At 48.4% G+C, this 13,402-nt stretch overlaps 1 pseudogene; it reads right to left on the bottom strand.

Moving 5' to 3' along the window:
• Window positions 1-13,402, bottom strand: part of LOC141191589 (uncharacterized) — an 82,267-nt pseudogene that overhangs the window by 12,414 nt on the left and 56,451 nt on the right.

Below are 13,402 nucleotides of genomic sequence, written 5' to 3'. Positions count from 1 at the left end.
TTTCCTTCTGCTGGTTATAAAAATGACTAGGCTCCGTGCCCACAATCCGGATGTAGCAGCGTTTTGGATGCGTATTTTTTGCTGTGTCCAAAACACTGCGTTCTATTGAACACAGGTAAATCCGCATAAAAAGAAATTGGGAAAAGTCTCCAATAAAAAATAATTCTCACTTTATTTGTGCAAAATATTAAAATATATAAAAGTCCATGATAGCGGAGATACAATCTCGACGTATTTTTGGCTTACACCCTTGGTCAGTGATCATCATTGACTAAGGGCGTAAGCCAGAAACGCTTCGAGATTGCATCTCTGCTATCACGGACTTTTATATATTTTAAGATTTTGCACAAATAAAGTGAGAATTATTTTTTATTGGAGACTTTTCCCACTTTCTCTTTATACTGGCCGCGAGTCACGGCATTGTGGGTCTGAACTCAGAAGATATGAACAGCAGGATGGATTAAATGCATGGTGAGGCATATATTGTTTTGGTGTTTTTTTAAGGTAAATCCGCATGTGTTCACTGAACCATGCGGATTTACCGCATTCAATACTTTCTAGTGGTCCAATTTATATTGCGGAGACTAGCGACTCCGCAAGAGAATTTGACATGCTGCAGTCCTGAAAGACACGCCCCATGTTAGTGTCCACGGATGATCCGCAGCCTCTGATGCACGCATAGTGAACATGGGATTTCTAGAGATCCCATCCACTATGTGTAACATCTGGATGCTGCGGGTTTGACGCTGTATAAACAAGCGGCTCCTGATCATGGCCATGTACCCAAACTCACCCGCAGCATGTCAATTTCTGTAGCGGACACACTGGTCCACGTCTATTTGGCTCAAGTGGTCCGATGGTAGGTAATTTCAAATGTGGACACTCTGTGGCATGCCCCAATGTCCTACGCTGTACCAGCTTTTGCTCGACAGATGGCACAAAGAAATTTGATATCAGACATCATATCACCTGTGGTACATCTAATGTCATCTATTATGCTACCTGCAGCTGCTCATTGATTTATGTTGGTTTGACATCGAGAGAGCTGCGGGTATGCATACGGGAGCATGTGAGGGACATTATGGCTGCAAGTTCGGCAATTGATCCAACTCAACTCAAGACGATAACATGCCATTTTAAGGCTAAACATGATTGCAATCCCCGTTCCTTCATGGTGCGGGGTATTGACGTAATACATATGGGGATTCGGGGGGGCAATGTCAGGAAGAGACTTGCCCAGAAAGAGTCACAATGGATCATGCGCCTGAACACAGTAACACCTAATGGCCTGAATGAGTCGCTAAGCTTTTCCTCATTTTTGTAACAGTAAGCTTATCTTGTATACCTTTATCCCCCACATGTTTGTATTAACACATGTGGGTCGGGTGATTATAAGAGGAATTATTTTTTATGTGGTTTTAATTCCAATGTTTTCATTTTATTTCTTTTTCTTTCCTTCCTCTTCCCAGTCCATATTTATGAAGTCCTTGTGACCCTGCTCACGTTTGGAGACCAGCGAGATTCGGATATATACATTTGACCTCATGTCCAGACGGGAGATATGATTATCAAGATCTATGATTGCTGCTATTATAAATATGTGACTTTAATATTTATATTTATATATATACTTAGATTAATTAATTTTTGTTGTATGCAGCATCTATTTCTATGGCCTTCTCCCTATTTTTGACTATTAAGTTCCCCCTTCCTCCCTTTTGTTTCACTGTTGCTCCGTTATGTGATCCCAACTTCTCCAGAATGAGCTCTGTTACACTGCTTTCTGACATGGCTGAGCGCGTTTCCACGGTGGGGATCATGGCACGCGCGCGCCTGGCCATCTGAGGGCTGCCCTGTGCCTGCATCAGAATTAATTCCAGTGCATGCGCAGTTTGGCGGTGTGACGGCCGGGGCGCGTGCGGCGTACTCCCTCAGCCACATGCATGTGCCGTACCTGGTGTCTTTGACCCCATGTCACGTAGTCCGTGGAGACCGCCCCCGGCTTAGCTGTATATATATACTTTCTGGGTGACTATGATGGCATTACTTTTTTCCCTTGAGAAAGCGGCTTGGAACGCCGCGAAACGTACGTTGGACCATCACCCTCATCATCTTCCTAACTCCCCCTATGCTGTGCTTTCCAGTCAGGTAATTATCTCACTAGTTTGATTTATTTTTGGTTATGGAGATGGGCATATAGCTATATACTAAGAACATTTAACATCTTCATCTTGTTGCATTTATATCTCAGTGAGATTATGTGAATCATGATAATCCTGTGATTTTTGTCCCAGTTTATTTATTTCAATTTACTATTACCTATAACTAAATTATTTCTGTGGGCAATGTGCAATTTTGCAGTCTCATGGATTCATTTTAAATATACTACCCTACTTGAAAGCACTTTATCATATGACACTACCTCATTGTCTTAATTTCTATTTGTACCCTTTTATTGTGTATAACTAAATAAATATTTCTTGCAATATTTGCTGAGTTCTTTCTCCTCCTTTGTTTATGCTATTCTCAGCATCTCAGCATGCATGTGGACAATCATCTGTAATAGTACAGGTGGTTGCCCACTTTTTTGCTTTGTTTACACTGATGGCATTTTTGATTTATTTGACACTGGACTTCGCTGCAGATTTTGACCAATTGAAGTGTTATTGTATGTGGTGGATTCACATGTACCAACAACAAAAGTGCAGCATTAGAACACCTCGTTTTGGAAGCAGCAAGAACATGCTGCATCCAAAGCGCTGCTTCTTGCTGTTTGTGGTGACGTAGCGGCTAACGTAACAGCTGTGAGCTGTTAATAATAGCCAGGGACCATGTTTGCAAATAGCACCTTCCCAGGCTAAAAATAGCAGCTCGCAGCTGCCCCAGAAACTACATGAATAGAAATGCTAATGAAGATTGGAATGGAATTAGCTGACACCTAGCTCTTTTGTTTGGTGATGACAAGGTGTCAAACAGACCCTTTCATGACCAAACCTAATTAAAGTAAAGAGTTAAATAAACACACAGAGTAAACACTTTATTTGAAATACAACAGACACATTCTTTAATCATTTAAATTATATACTCACCCCAGTTCTGACGGTAATCTGTAAAAAAATACTTATTTCCGTATAATTTTCTATTGAGGACTTCTTATTAGATGCGATTGATCAAAAACTATATCACGATATTCTTATGAAAAAAATGTATTGATTTATTCTCGGATTGTCCATTAAAAAGAATGATTGAAATAGTTACATAAAAGTTAGTTACAAAGTGATTGTCCATTTGTCCATAATTAGCTTAATTGTTGAGAGTCACCCATCTTTCCCTGGGATCCTGGATGGTAGATTGCGTCTGCCTGTGTCCACCATTGTGTCCGGATGACACCATGTGTCCGGGTAAAGAACATGTCTCCTTGGGCCTACATCAGCAGCTGTTTTCTTCACACATAGATTCTCGTCCTGTGTCCTGTGAAATGGCAAGAGCCCCACTTGTCTCTAACATGGGCTTTTATAGCTGGTCATATAACACCTGTTCTTCTGCATATGGCACTGAACTAAAAATACACAAATAGCACATGTCATCTAGAAACGCTAGCACGATGGCTGATGCATTTTTATGCAGTATATGGTACAGAATTCAGAATAAAATCAATATCCGTAATTAATATTTAACAATTCCCCCTTTTAGAGGATGACAGACATCAACTGAAATCTGTTAGAACCTTGCTCTTAGGTTTTTTCCTTTGCTGGTCACATGACCTCGTTGGCCTATTTAATCCTGCTCCGCCCTTCTGGCTTTGCTGGACTTCATTGTATAACTACTTTCTAGCTAGCCTGTGCTCTGTATCTAACTCTGTTAGTTTGCTTGGTCTACGGACCTCAGTGTTCTATATATTTTGTTTGTTTGTCTGTCTGCTACTATTTCTGTTAGGAGGTGTCCCATTTTCCTCCCAGTCCTTAGTACTTGTAGGGATTCCTTCCCCACATCTATAGGTCTCCGTACAGACTAGCTTAGGACTTTAGCAGGTCTGATCGCAGGATCAGGTTCCCTGTTACATCGTAGGGATTCAGCTGAGTTCTATCGTAGGGACAGATTTCCTCTCTTTCCTTAGCTCTGGTAGCAGAACATAACAGTAAGTCCAGCCTGCAAATTCTCTAAGGAAAGATTTTTCTGTTCCATCATGGTGTCGGTTCAGGATTTGGCTCATCGCCTGCAGGGACTCTCTCTGGAGGTGGCCGAGCTTCGTCAGCACGTGAGTAACTGTCCTGGAGCACATTTCTTGGAGCCTAAGGTATGTTTGCCGGATTTATTTTTTGGTGAACACCGAGAATTTTTTTCATTTAAAAATGCTTGCTTATTGTATTTTCGTTTGAGACCCAAGTCCTCTGGGGATGAATCCCAGCGCATAGGGTTCATAATGTCACTTTTGCGCAAAGAGCCTCAGGAGTGGGCCTTTTCTTTGCAACCTAGTGATACATGACGCGCCCCCTGGGCCATATTCTTTAGGGGGAATATCCGGAGCCGGATCAGATGGGAGTTGTAGTCTTCCGAGTGGCTGTGACCCGGTCCGTGCCCAGGGTGTCAAACTCAGTTGTATGTGGCAGTCCTACAGATGTTATTAAGTTCTTTATTGTCGACTACGCCACCCGTTGTATTGCGGTCACTATGGCCGCCGCTGCAGCAGGGTCCGCTGAGGCTGATGGTGTAGGTGCAGCTTTTGATGGTATAACCCCCAACGGGTGGGGTATAGCCTCAGGGGGTCAGGTGCAGAGGATGGGGGTTGTGGTGGTGCAGCATAGGTGTTAAATGAAGACAGAGTCGGGTTGTGCAGTTTAGGGTATTTACTCACTGCTGATGTTCCGGTCACTCCAGCTTCAAGTGACCTCCTGAGCCGTGCTGCATCCACCAGGTCCTGGATCCAGCCAACCCCCAAGCGAGTCCGGAGCGTGACCCTGAGCTCTCCTTCTGTCCTTTCTCTGGCCGTCCCCACTAGTGATCCACCCAGGTCCAGCTCCCTCGGGCCTTCTGTTGGGAGACCCTTGGCCTTGGGTTCCCTGACCCTCCACGTGGTATGCCTTCGGGGTGGATGTGGTGGGTGGCCGTGGCAGACGCTGCCCACGGCCTCCGGTCTCTGGCTAGGGTGTGCTTTTGCCCCCACCAGCTTGGGTTCCGGTACCCTGATGCCGACTCTTCACCCGGGGATTGAATTTGGGTTCTCAGAGTCCTCTCTTCTGTTTCCCCCTCTGGGTCTCTCTTGCTTTCTCCTCTCTCTCTCTCTTGGGCTGCTCTGCTCCTCTTCCTCTTACTCTGACAGACTGACTGCTCTGCAAAGACTGACTGACTGACCCTGTTCTCTGATGGTGCCCACCTTATATACACCCTCTATGTGTGAGCTCAGGTGACCAGCACCCAATGAGCTCCTATCTTTACCCAGGCTGCTCCCCCTATCTGCCCCTACACTACTTGGGATGTTCCACCCCCCTCCCACTCCAGCCAGGAACAGACTCGGTCGTACCTGCACATTTCTAAGTGGGAGTACCGTCGGTCTGCTCCTCGGAAATGGGATGTGTGTAGTGCATGCAGCCTACCGAGCTCAGGTCCACACTCCATCCTTACCCGGGAGTGGAATATCACACCTCTGGTTTGAGGTGCAATACCCCTGTAGCAGCCGAATCCTCAGGGTGCTACATTCCCCCCTGGTAAATCACAGCACGTCCTCGGGCTGTAAGAACAAAACACCAAAAACATACAAATTTTTGCATAAACATATAAAACATATAAAACAACATATATTAGCATAAAACTTTTCATATAAAACATTCTCGTCGCCTCTGGCTCCTCCTCCGGTCACTGTGCAACGTGTGACCGGGTAAAGTGCGACAGTCTCTCTAGACAAATGGTTTTCCTATAAAACCGGTAGGGGGCGCTTTAGGACGCGCAACTATATACAAAAGGTAGTGGCCGCTCTCAGTCCTCGGCCAGGTATTAGGGAGGAATGACCGCTCTCAGTCCTCGGTCAGTGGGATTAAGGGAAAAACGGGTAACAGTTCACACTTGCTGGTCCCAACGGGGACTATATTAGCAACAGTTACAGTTTCAGTTCACGGTGCCCCGACGGGCAACTATATACAGCTTCTGCTTCGCTGTACTTAGCGACGGCGTCCTCCTGCTCTTTCTTTATGGTTACCTCTAACTCTAGTTTCAGACCCGTCCGGGTCCTCTTGTTCTTCCTCCTCACACCGCAGCTCTTCCTCCGTCAGGCGATGCACATGGAGGGCGTAGGGACCTTTGGCACACTTGTGCCGGGTGAAGGTGACCTCATCCCCGATGTAAAGGTCACGACCTCTGTGTCCCTCCGGTAGGTGGGACTCAACGTCTCTCCTGGTCACGAAGACGTCGCCTAGGGTGCGGTGGTCTCGGATGAAGCCCCACCCATGCTGCATGTTAAACTTTATCACAGTCCCGGTGGTGCGGGGACTATGCGCTGCACGGGGGTCTCTCCTGGCCCGGCTCTTCTGCTCCGCGCTCCTTACTTGAGCTTGCTGTTCCCGGACCCGCCTCTCTCTCCGCTCCCTCTCGAAGTCCTCGAGCTGTTGGCGGCAGCACTCAGCACGCTCCGCTGCAGCTGCCCGAGTCTCTTGAGTGAACCCCATAAGATCTTCTCCGGTGGGGTCCCACTCAAACTGCGCTTCCGCTAGCGGGGGCGAGATCCTCTTTACGGGCTTTGGAGCCGGGATCAGGGGTTCATCCAGGGGTCTCTCTCTCCGGAGTCGGGGATGGTGAAACTCCGGTGGCCATATAAATGGCTGCCCATCCGGGCACGTATGCTGGGCGTACAGGTCCTCTCCCAGATGCGGCACTCTTGGTCTTATGGGCGCGGTGGTGTTAGCGCCCGGGTTGCCCGGGCCTTGCGGCCAGGCCTGGGGTATCTGGAAGGTAAAGGGCACCGTAAGGACGGCGGCGCCCTGGGCTACTTGGCCCTTCGACCAGGCCGGGGGCTCCGCGGAGGTAGGGGGCGTTGTTGGTATTGCGGCGCCCGGGGGTACTAGGCCTTGCGACCAGGCTGGTGGTACTTCCTGCTTGGTCACGCTCGGGGTCGAGGCGTGTGACGTCACAGGGGTCGCGGCTCCCGTTTGAGGCCTAGTCTGCGGCGGTGACGTTGCAGCGACGGGCACGGCAGGATAGACTTCGGGCTCTGCGACGGGGAGCTGGGGCAGGTACGCGGTTTCCCGGTTTGGGGTATAGACGTCCCCTTTACCTGCCTCCACTCGTTCGGCTCCCTTCTCGGCGCCGTCTCCGGCCTTCAATCCTCCCGCGCCATCCTCAGAGGCGGTCTGTTTCCTCGTCTCGGGTGGCGTGCTCCGCTGACAGGTCTCGGTCTGCTGGGCCATCTCACGGCTCCACTCCGCCAACGTCTCTCGCTGCACCCGGGCCATCCTCCTTGCGAGGCCCTCCAGAGCGGTCTGTGCACACTCCCGGTCTCGGGGGAGCTGTGCTAGGACCTCCACTAGGCCTAGTGGGGTCGTTGTTTCCAGCAGGCTCCTGACCAACGGGTCGGTGCTGCTCTGCTCTCCTACTGTTGTCTCCAGCAGGCTCCTGGCCAGCGGGCCGGTGCTGCTCTGCTTTCTCGCCATCTCCGGGTAAGCTCCTCCGATATTCTTCTCCAGGCTTCTTGCCTCCGGGTGCGCTCGCTCTAGACTGCTCCAAGCGACACCCATCTTTGTTCTCTCCCTTCGTCTCCTCCCACTTCGAGGGCGGTCCCGGGGCCATTTGGTGACTGTCAGCTCCAGGGGCTGTTCTTTCACGCTGACAGACACCTCTAGCATCACAGTCTCTGTTGGTGGGGGCGGTTTCCACTTTTGGCGCCATTTTCGGTCCTGGCCCACGATGGGAGGTGGCCTCTCACCACCCTCTGGCACGCCTATAATGGCGTCCGCTCTTCCAAGGCGGGAAACCTTTGGAAATGGCGGGAATCGCTTCCCAGTGGCGGGAAACTCTGCAGATGGCGGGAAAACACTGTTAATGGCGGACAACTGGCGGGAATCGACTGGTGATGGGGTCCGATGGCGGGGACCCTCCGGAACCGGCAGGAGACTTCTTTTTGAGGTAAACTCATTCTTTTCTTCAGGCACGCAGTACCCGGGTGTTGCGGGCACGTAATCCTGCCGACTACGCCAAAGTTGACGCGCCCCCTGGGCCATATTCTTTAGGGGGAATATCCAGAGCCGGATCAGATGGGAGTTGTAGTCTTCCGAGTGGCTGTGACCCGGTCCGTGCCCAGGGTGTCAAACTCAGTTGTATGTGGCAGTCCTACAGATGTTATTAAGTTCTTTATTGTCGACTACGCCACCCGTTGTATTGCGGTCACTATGGCCGCCGCTGCAGCAGGGTCCGCTGAGGCTGATGGTGTAGGTGCAGCTTTTGATGGTATAACCCCCAACGGGTGGGGTATAGCCTCAGGGGGTCAGGTGCAGAGGATGGGGGTTATGGTGATGCAGCATAGGTGTTAAATGAAGACAGAGTCGGGTTGTGCAGTTTAGGGTATTTACTCACTGCTGATGTTCCGGTCACTCCAGCTTCAAGTGACCTCCCGAGCCGTGCTGCATCCACCAGGTCCTGGATCCAGCCAACCCCCAAGCGAGTCCGGAGCGTGACCCTGAGCTCTCCTTCTGTCCTTTCTCTGGCCGTCCCCACTAGTGATCCACCCAGGTCCAGCTCCCTCGGGCCTTCTGTTGGGAGACCCTTGGCCTTGGGTTCCCTGACCCTCCACGTGGTATGCCTTCGGGGTGGATGTGGTGGGTGGCCGTGGCAGACGCTGCCCACGGCCTCCGGTCTCTGGCTAGGGTGTGCTTTTGCCCCCACCAGCTTGGGTTCCGGTACCCTGATGCCGACTCTTCACCCGGGGATTGAATTTGGGTTCTCAGAGTCCTCTCTTCTGTTTCCCCCTCTGGGTCTCTCTTGCTTTCTCCTCTCTCTCTCTTGGGCTGCTCTGCTCCTCTTCCTCTTACTCTGACAGACTGACTGCTCTGCAAAGACTGACTGACTGACCCTGTTCTCTGATGGTGCCCACCTTATATACACCCTCTATGTGTGAGCTCAGGTGACCAGCACCCAATGAGCTCCTATCTTTACCCAGGCTGCTCCCCCTATCTGCCCCTACACTACTTGGGATGTTCCACCCCCCTCCCACTCCAGCCAGGAACAGACTCGGTCGTACCTGCACATTTCTAAGTGGGAGTACCGTCGGTCTGCTCCTCGGAAATGGGATGTGTGTAGTGCATGCAGCCTACCGAGCTCAGGTCCACACTCCATCCTTACCCGGGAGTGGAATATCACCTCTGGTTTGAGGTGCAATACCCCTGTAGCAGCCGAATCCTCAGGGTGCTACAATACATGCTTCAGATCAGTGGATAGTTTTTTTTCTGCTTTGGGACTATTATATGATGATCCTGACCGTGTCGCATCAGCTGAGACTGAGTTAAGACGTTTGAGACAGGGATCAGGTAATGTGGAAAAATATTGTACTCATTTCCGTCGTTGGTCTACTCAAACAGGGTGGAACGATTCTGCTCTGAAAAGTCTATTTCTTGCTGGGCTCAATGAAAGGGTTAAAGACCTGCTAATTGCTTATCCTACACCTGAAGATTTGCAACAGGCTATGCAATTAGCTATACGGGTGGATAGGAGACTGCGTGCAAGGGTTAATGAGAGCAAATCCTCTGCTATGTCAGTTTCTGGTTATGAGAATGTGTGTACTAACAGTGGTGAATCGATGGAGATTGGATCGGTGGCACCTCGCTCTCAAGAAAAAGACCGTCGATTTTCTGAAGGCTTGTGTTTCTATTGCGGAAAATCTGGTCATTTGATTAAAGGCTGTGAGCTTCGTATGAAGAAAGAAAAAAAAATGGTCAGTCATGCCCGTATTGCCTGTTTAAATTCCAAGGGTGTATTTTTAGCTGCTTCCACGATTGCTCAGGAAAAATTAATGGAATTTCGGGTGTTTGTTGATTGTGGGTCTACTCTGAATGTAATTGATGGGGGATTCTTGGAAAGACTCAATTTAAAACCCGAACCTTTATCATCCCCCATTGCTGTGGTTTCTGTGGATGGTTCCCCTTTGAAGAATATTACTCTCAAGGTCTGTGAATTTCCTCTCACTATTAATGGTGTTCACCATGAGAAATTGGATTTGGTAGTTTTGAATAACTTGCCTTCTCCAGTAATATTGGGATTGCCCTGGTTAAAATTTCACAATCCTGTACTGGATTGGTCTACCAATGAAATTAAATCCTGGAGCCATAAATGTTATGACAAGTGTTGTAACGGGCGTATTGCAGCTTTGGATAGGGGAGAATTGCCTGTTCCTATTCAGGATTTTTGGAGAGTTTTTTCTGAGAAGGAATCGCAGGTTTTGCCTCCCCATAGAGACTATGATTGTTCTATTGAATTTGTCCCTGGAGCGACTCTTCCTAAAAGTCGTTTATTTAACCTTACTATTCCTGAGAGGAAGGCTTTGGATGAATACATACAGACAAGTTTGGCCGCCGGTCACATTAGGCCCTCTAAGTCTCCTGTGGCGGTTGGATTTTTTTTTTGTAAAAAAAAAAGGACGGCGGTTTACGTCCTTGTCTGGATTTTCGTGAGATTAACAAAATTACTGTACGCAATCCTTACCCACTGCCATTGATTCCTGATCTGTTTAACCAGTTAATGGGGGCCAAGTGGTTCTCTAAAATTGACCTTAAGGGGGCATACAATCTGTTGCGCATGAAGGAGGGTGACGAATGGAAGACTGCTTTTAACACTCCTGTGGGTCATTTTGAGAATCTGGTTATGCCTTTTGGTCTTACTAATGCTCCTGCATTTTTTCAGAATCTTATTAATGACATCCTTAGACCTTTGATCGGCAAAAATGTGGTTGTGTATTTGGATGACATTTTGATTTATTCGCCGGATCTGGAGTCTCATTGGCGGAGCGTACGTGAGGTATTACAATTGTTAATGGACAATTCGCTTTTTGCTAAGCTGGAGAAATGTGAGTTCGCTGTACAGAGAATTAGTTTTTTGGGTTACATTATCTCCAGCGAAGGTTTTGAGATGGACCCGGTTAAAGTTCAAGCTGTACAGGAATGGCCTAGGCCTATTGGTTTGAAATCGATACAGAGGTTTTTACGTTTCGCCAATTATTACAGAAAATTCATAAAAAAATTTTCTAGTATTGTCAAACCTCTGACCGATCTCACCAGGAAAGGTGCTGATGCGGTTCAGTGGTCTTCTGAGGCCATTGAAGCTTTTGTGTATCTCAAGGAGAGGTTCACCTCTGCTCCCATCCTTATGCAGCCTGATGTGACTAAGCCGTTTTTGGTTGAGGTTGATGCTTCTTCGGTGGGGGTTGGCGCAGTATTGTCTCAGGATAACGGGGATGGATTACATCCCTGTGCCTTTTTTTCAAAAAAATTTTCGGAGACTGAACTGAATTACGATATTGGTAATCGGGAATTATTGGCTATTAAACTCGCATTTGAACACTGGCGCCACTTCTTGGAAGGTGCGGAATTTCCCGTTCAGGTTCTTACGGATCATAAAAATCTGATATATCTTGATGCTGCCAAGCGCCTGAATGCCCGTCAGGCTAGGTGGGCACTGTTTTTCTCGCGGTTTAATTTCTCCGTTACTTACATCCCTATTACTAAGAATGTTAAGGCGGATGCCTTGTCTCGCAGTTTTTCTCCCATAGTCGGTGCTGAGAAAGAGGAGAACATTTTACAAGAAGGTGTTGTGATAGCTGCTTTGGACTCCGTTTTGGAAGATGAGATTCTTAAAGCACAGGAGAATGCCCCATCTAACACTCCTCATGGGAGGTTGTTTGTGCCTGGGACCTTTAGGAGAGATTTGTTTGTTGAGTGTCACGAATCTCGGTTGGCAGGTCATCCCGGAATCTCTGAGACCAAGAGACTGGTGGGTCGCAGTTTTTGGTGGCCTGGATGGCAGAAGGAAGTCATTAAGTGGGTGCGTCAATGTACTATATGTGCTAGATCTAAGTCCTCACATACTCCTGCTGCGGGGTTGCTTTGTCCTTTGGAGGTTCCCAGTGCTCCTTGGACACATTTGGCTATGGACTTTATAACTGACCTTCCCCCCTCTCAGGGTTTTACTGTCATCTGGGTGGTCGTGGACCGTTTTAGCAAGATGTGTCACTTGGTTCCCTTCGTCAAACTGCCCTGCGCTAAAACTCTCGCTAAGGCCTTTGTCAAGGAAATTGTCAGACTTCATGGCGTTCCTACTGACATTGTTTCTGATAGGGGTCCTCAGTTCGTGGCTCGTTTTTGGCGTGCCTTTTGTGACAGGTTGGGAGTTCATTTGTCGTTCTCGTCCGGATATCATCCTGAATCTAATGGCCAGACAGAAAGGAAAAACCAGGATGTTGAGCAGTTCTTGCGTTGTTTTGTGGCAGACAATCAAGAGGGGTGGTCTGAGTTTCTGCCACTTGCTGAATTTGCTCTGAACAATCATACATCTTCTTCTGCTGGTTGTTCGCCTTTTTTTTGTTGTTCTGGGAGACATCCGTCGTTTGGGTCGTTCTCCAAGTTGGGATCTGCCGTGCCTGAGGAGGAGAATTTTTCCGGTGATTTGGAGAGAGTTTGGACGGATGTGCGTGGTAATCTTCAGGAGGCCAACAGAAAATCTAAAGACTACTTTGATAGGAAACGACAGGAGGTTTTGTTCGCTGTTGGTGACATGGTTTGGTTGTCCTCTAGGAATCTGCGGTTGAGGATTCCTTCTAAGAAATTGGGTCCCAAGTTTGTAGGGCCCTTTAAGGTGCTTCAGGTTGTCAACCAATCTGCTGTTAGGTTGGAGGTTCCTACCTCCTGGAGAATTAATCCGGTATTTCATGTCTCTCTGTTAAAAAAAGCTGTTGTGTCGGATGGTGACGCCTCTGCCTCTGTTCCTCCGGTGGTGGAGGACGGGGAATATGAAATTTCTCGCATCCTTAACTCTAGACGGTATAGAGGTAGTTTGCAGTATCTGGTGGCCTGGAAAGGTTTCGGACCCGAGGATAACTCTTGGGTGAGGTCAGATGATGTTTCCGCGTCCAGACTTATCAGAGCGTTTCACAGGAGATTTCCTGATAAGCCTGGTCCTAGGGGATCCGGAGGATCCTCTTAGAAGGGGGGGTACTGTTAGAACCTTGCTCTTAGGTTTTTTCCTTTGCTGGTCACATGACCTCGTTGGCCTATTTAATCCTGCTCCGCCCTTCTGGCTTTGCTGGACTTCATTGTATAACTACTTTCTAGCTAGCCTGTGCTCTGTATCTAACTCTGTTAGTTTGCTTGGTCTACGGACCTCAGTGTTCTATATATTTTGTTTGTTTGTCTGTCTGCTACTATTTCTGTTA

The sequence above is a fragment of the Phyllobates terribilis genome, unplaced genomic scaffold, assembly GCF_046119375.1.
Source record: "Phyllobates terribilis strain yellow unplaced genomic scaffold, ASM4611937v1 Scaffold_47__1_contigs__length_9908305, whole genome shotgun sequence".
NCBI lineage: Eukaryota > Metazoa > Chordata > Amphibia > Anura > Dendrobatidae > Phyllobates > Phyllobates terribilis.
Note: the sequence above shows the minus strand (reverse complement) of the source record. Positions and strands in the feature narration are given on the sequence as shown.